The sequence below is a fragment of the Lycium barbarum genome, chromosome 5, assembly GCF_019175385.1.
Source record: "Lycium barbarum isolate Lr01 chromosome 5, ASM1917538v2, whole genome shotgun sequence".
In the NCBI taxonomy this organism is placed as follows: Eukaryota; Viridiplantae; Streptophyta; class Magnoliopsida; order Solanales; family Solanaceae; genus Lycium; species Lycium barbarum.
Genome location: NC_083341.1, coordinates 20191048 through 20197469, shown reverse-complemented (window position 1 = coordinate 20197469; position 6422 = coordinate 20191048).

Below are 6422 nucleotides of genomic sequence, written 5' to 3'. Positions count from 1 at the left end.
CCGGATAGAAAACCAAAAAACAGGGAAAATAAGATAGGATGTTTGACAGCTTTTGAAAAGTAGACCTTAAGAACAAAAAGTAAATTTGACTTTAAAAAATAATATTAGGACCTAAAAGTAATTAATTGAAAAGGTTGACATGTTATTGGAAACTTTTGTGAGGGCTACAAAAGCCCCTTAGTTGTCCCTTATAGATAGCGCTACACAATGCGAATTATCCAGATTAATCGGGCTCAAATACGAATACCGGGCGTCGGATAGAAAATAAAAAAACAGGAAAAATAAGATATGAGGTTTGACAGCTTTTGAAAAGTAGACCTTAAGAACTAAAAGTAATTTTGACTTTAAAAACTAATATTAGGACCTAAAACGAAAAATTTGACATTTTATTGGAAATTTTTGTGAAGACTATAAAAGCCCCTTAGTTGTCCCTTATATATAGTAGTAATAAATCAATATATTAAACTATTCAGACTCTTTTTATTTTAAACTATTATTTATGGATTTAAATTATATACACTAAACATTTTTACACTCTGACTATGATGAAACACATTGCATTATTAAACTGCAGAAGATGGACTTAGTTTCAAACTCTTTAACTTTAATTATGCAGCTATAACCAAAGTGATGGTGTATAAAACACCTTTTTATGTCTTATTAGCGAATGCAATCATAGACTATCATGACGGGTTGTTTAGAATTAATTCTTTACTTTAGCTAGGGAACCAATCCTTCAGCTAGAGAACTACTAACATGTTATATTATTGAACTCATAATTTTAAAAGTAGAATGTGTTCAATGGTCAGGGGTGGATCTAGACTATTGGGTATGAGTTAATGCAAACCCAGTAGTTTCCACTCAAACGGTATATATGTGAGGGAAAAAATATTTTCTTCATTTGAATTTATGTGAATCTTTTCGGAGTCAAATTAACTTATTTCTGGTGTGATTTTACAATTTTTTTTAAAATAAAATTTACATACTTAGAGTATAAAGATTAATGATTTGAAATCTTTAGTTAGACTCTTGTCCACCGCAAACCCCACACCCTTTGTAGCTGAGTGCACAGTTAGACTTGAATTTTCATAATTCCCTGTACACACTACCAAGTTGTGTATATTGCTGCTGCATGGGATACAGATGAATTATTAAGGGAAAACATGTGAATTAGAGGGTTTGTTAGGCGGAGTCGGAATTTGAGTTCTAAATTTTAAATTGCAACTTTAAAAAGTGTTATTTAGCAATTCTTATTAAAGAATTATAAATTGTAAATGAAAAAAAAAAATCTTTCTTGCTATATCAAACATATAAGGCTACTAGTTCGATTGGCAAATGTTGAAGGACTTGTGTCTTCGGTCACAGTTCAAACCCTATGCCAAGCAAGCTCTGAAATTTTTAAATTGCATTGCCGCCCTTCTTAGATTGGCAATAATGAATACTTTTAAAATAAAATACTTCTTTGGAAAAAATAAAACCGATACCTTTTACCACACTTACATCTTATTTATAAGAAATTCCACACGTTTTTTTTTTTTTTTGCTTCATCACGTCTATAATTCAATAAATATAAATTATCAATCAAGCTTCTAAAGAATCACCGAATTAAATGCCATAGCTTTAGGAATAATCTTGTCACTCAATTAAATAACCATATTTGCAGTTTTTTTTTTTTTTTCTAAAGCTGAAAGATCCTTGTTCTTCAAGTTATTATCACTGCCTTTTCTTAACCATAATTAAAGCTGGAGAATATGATTTCATATGGCAAGTGTAGTCCTTAAAATAGCAAGTCTCTTATAAGCAGATTTCCTCCATATAACTTGTTTCTACTTCGTCAAATAATGAGTGAATTGGAGACCTTGACTTGCATGAAAAGCAATTAATTTCATTGTATAAAACATAAACCTATTAATGAATATAAGGAAATAATAAAAATTTCATAAATTAAAGGTACAACATACGTGCAAATTAGGACTCGGACATACTTAAAACTAGTATACTTGTTTGCGCTTCGCGCGGTCATAAAAGGAACTAAAATACAGTTGAATATTAATGTTATTAATTACTTTTATAAAAGGGGGCTAATGTTAAATAATGACACATATTTCATAAATTTCATAAAAGGGAATCCATGAAAAATGTTTTGGGTTAAATATGAAACAACTTATATAAGAAATCAGTATTTGTGAACTTGAAAAAGTAAAATATTAGAAGAAGAATTAATGAAAAAGAAAAAGATGGTAATAAAATTAGTGGAAAGTAAATTTCTTTTTTCTTCTTTCACTGAGGGGCCCTTTTCTTAATTCTAATTTCTCGACATTTATGCTTTCACAAGATTCACATTTTTTATTCTCTAAATAAAATAAAAAATAGACTAAAAGAAGGAAATAAAAAAAAAATGAAAAAAAAATATGCCCTATCTTTAGTGAACAATAAGAAAAAAAAATCAATTTAATATACCCTACCTTTTGTGAACAATTTATTATTCCAAGTCTTGCATATAAGAAGCATACTCCCTAATTTGAGTTGCTTAGTTTTTCACATCATTATCTTTCCGTTCCCGCTTCTTCCTCCTCTTTGCTAACTTCATCATCATTGACTTTCTCGTTTTCATCTAGTCGTCAATCGAAAGGATTGTCATATCAAAATCACTAAAAAGAAATAAGATAATTATTAAAAGCAAGAACAAAAGACGGTAAGAAAAAGATGCATTTACAAATAAAAGTTAAAAAAGAACAGAAGAGAAGAGAGAAATAGCTACATGAGAAAGGATAGGAAGATAAGAAGGTAATTAAAGTTACAAAAACATTAAAGACATTCCAAATGAATTCCTACATTCAATATGCATTAAATTCCGAGAAACAGAGTAAGAATAACAGAGAGTAAAGAGTAGTTATAAGAAGATTAAGAATGTGACTGTTGGACCTGTTTGTAAACGTAACATGAGTAATATTTTTATATAATTACACAATAATGAACATTAATCATAATGAGCATTAATCATAGGAAATGAAAAGAAAATAAAAAATTAGAGATGAGACAATTATTCTTAAAATTGCGTAAGTGATAGCGATGCCCTTCTTTTGAGTCACGTGCTTCTGCTTACTATGTCGTCTGTATGCTTCTTAATAAGCCAAAGCCTCTTTTTTTTTGTTCTTCTTTTGCTTGCGCCCAAATCCAAAGACTAAGGGTCCTTTTCTTTACTCAATGATAAAGCTGGTTCTGAAGGATCAAATAGATCATGGCTCAGAGAATCATTGAAATCAAGGTAGCATTTACTACAATATGTAGTAAATACGCAAGTGAAACAACAACATGAATTTAGATAATTTAATAGGGTGTTTGGCTAAGCTTATAAGCTGGTCATTTTTTGGCTTATTTGCATGTTTGGTAAAAATAAAAGTGCTTATATAGCTAAAATAAGCAATAAGCCATAAGTTGGTCTCCCCCAACTTATTATTTTTTTAGATTATAAACACTTTTAGTTTGACCAAGACTTTTACTATTCTATCCCTAATATTATTTTATAATCTCTGAAATACCCTTAACCTTATAAGTACTTTTAGTTTGACCAAGACTTTTACTACTGTATCCCTAATATTATTTTTTAATCCCTAAAATACCCTTACTCTAACAAAACCCCTAACCCTCTCCATCACGTCATTTCCTCACCCTACGTCTTTAAAAATTAAAACACAGCAACTCGTGATTTGATGGCTCAGAATTTTTATCATAGTTGAATATTTTAATTTAAGTAGCAACAAACAAAATTTCATTAATTGCATATGCATTTCTTCTATTCAAATATTTTGTGTACTATTTGAGTATGTTATCCTAGCAAATTTCAGTATAATTATTAAGTATTTTATTAAAGCTTATGACTGTAGTTTTGCTTATCATAAAATAATTTATATTCATAAGAAATAATTTTATCTAATCAATTTTACATTATAAATAAATGAGGCATAAATTATTTTGAATTAATTTGGACTTTACGTTCTTATTATTATAAACAACTTTAAGGGTATTTAAGTCATTCTAACAGAAAAAATGCTTATCAACACTTTTTTGCCAAACACTTCAACAACTTATTATCAGTTTCAACAATTTTATCCAAACACGTAACTGTTTATTTATTAAATCAGCTTGAACACTTAGAAATACTTATCAGCACTTAATGTTTATCAGCTACTTTAAATCAGCTAAGCCAAACAGGCTCTAAAAAAGTGAAAAATATGTTAAGTAATCACACACACTCAAATTGATAATGAAAAAACTTAAAGAAGAAGACAACAGCTTGCTATGAAGCCTTGAATCACATTAATAAGAAAGTGTCATTAACACCTCACTTTTGCCATGAAAAAGGTTCTCGTCACCACTAACTCTGTTCAAAAGATGATAGATTTAGAAATTAAAAAAAAAAGTAATTTTCTGACATAAAGTAATAAAAGCTCCGTAACATATTGTAGACTACCATAATTTTTTTAACAATCATCACAATGGAATAAAAGTCGTCAACATAAACATAAGAATGAGGATAAATGTACCATAGCCCTTGATAAAATTCACTTTAGATCTATATCTTGTACATGCCATTAATATTCAGAACATTCAACAAAAATTAAAAGAAAAAAGGCTAACGAAATAAAACGAAAAAAGATTCAAATATTTGAAACTAAAAAAATTTCACAAGAGTAAAAATATGCAATGAGATAGTATACCTTCTGAATTACGGGAGTCAAATACAAGGAGTGCTTACATGTGTTATTAGCTATATCCATTCATGACGGCCTGAATATTTTGAACATAAAGGAGAAAATCTCTTCAAATTGACATCGGAAGGATTGTTGTATAGCATGTCACAAAACCTCGCACAGTCAAATTTAATAAGCAGTGGGAGCGCATAAAAGATACATCTACAGATCATATCACAGTTATATAGCAATCTATATATATCATAGCAAAGTCATTTGGTCTATATATATCATAGCAAAGTCATTTGGTCTACTTTCATATAATATAAAAAGTTAAAATTTTATTGCTAAAGAAAACTAAAAGTAAAGATAAAGAGAGAAATTTGTTAAAAACTCAACAATATTTAGAGTATATCTCAACAATTGTTTGAGAAAAACTTTGTGACCCATACAGTTGAAACTTTACACTTTTCATCTATTATTACTCTTTGTTACTCTCACAACTTCTCATTGCTCACACCTATAAAATAGATTGAAGACGGATCAAACAATCTATAAACTACATATACTTTACCATACACAATATACAGAGAGAGAAACAAAAAAATGGAAAATTTTTAGACTTTTAGGCATAAGCTTACCACTACAAAACTGAAGTACCATATGGCATATGAATGGACAATTTGAGCAGCACCAACTAATCCGGAAGGAGATTGAAAATCATAAAAATTAAGGTGCATTAATTGATATGCTTAATTGGGATTAAATAATTGTTGACCATGAACTGTTGAAATGAGAAAAAAGATGAAGAAGATTAAAAAGCATAATCATAAATATGTATTAATTATTCAGTTTATATTAATTAGAGATAGAAAAGATTTTTAAAAATAGAATAATTGAGAAAAATAGGAGAAAATGTCAAAAAAATGAGAAAAAAGATAAATAGGAATGGTGGCCAAAGAGAGGTGCCACATCAACTTGTCTATGCCTAGCTTTATATTATATATAGATGGATATAGATATAGATGTAGATTAGAAAAAATTTAATAGCCAAACTTTCAGTTAATTCTAAAGTCTTAAATATTACAAAATAATTTAAGTACAATTTTGTCTAGTGTGAAATCTATTTTTAAAGGGTAAAAAAGGCGAATGATATTTCTCTAAAGGCCTTCATGCTTTTTAAAATTTAAGATAAGATAAGATGAGATTTAATATTTAATAATATATTAATATATTAACATTAATGTTAATATAACATATATACACACATTAGTATAATTGACATTCGCTGGGATAAGCTATCTATATCACATTCCTTAGGGTGCGATCTTTTTTCGAACTCTACTAAAGCGGGATGCTTTCCATTCACTTTTAGTTCACTATTCAAAAAATAATTTTTCATTTTTACTTGTCCACTTTCACATATCAAGAGAGAAATAATTTATTTTTCCTGTTTTACCTCTAACATTAATTACTCATTTCAAATCATTTTTCAAATTTATTAAAAGGTCATACACCAATTAATACGGATATTATCGTAAAATATGCACTTCATTTATTATTTCTTAAAGGTAGTGCCAGGTCTATAGTGGACAAGCAAAAATGAACGGAGGGAGTAATTTATTAGTCTAAGGACTAAACTGCAAATAAACAAATAAATAGAAAAGTTACTTAAAGCACAAAACCCTCCTCAAACCGTTAGGCCCTGTTTGTTACCTTGTCAATCCC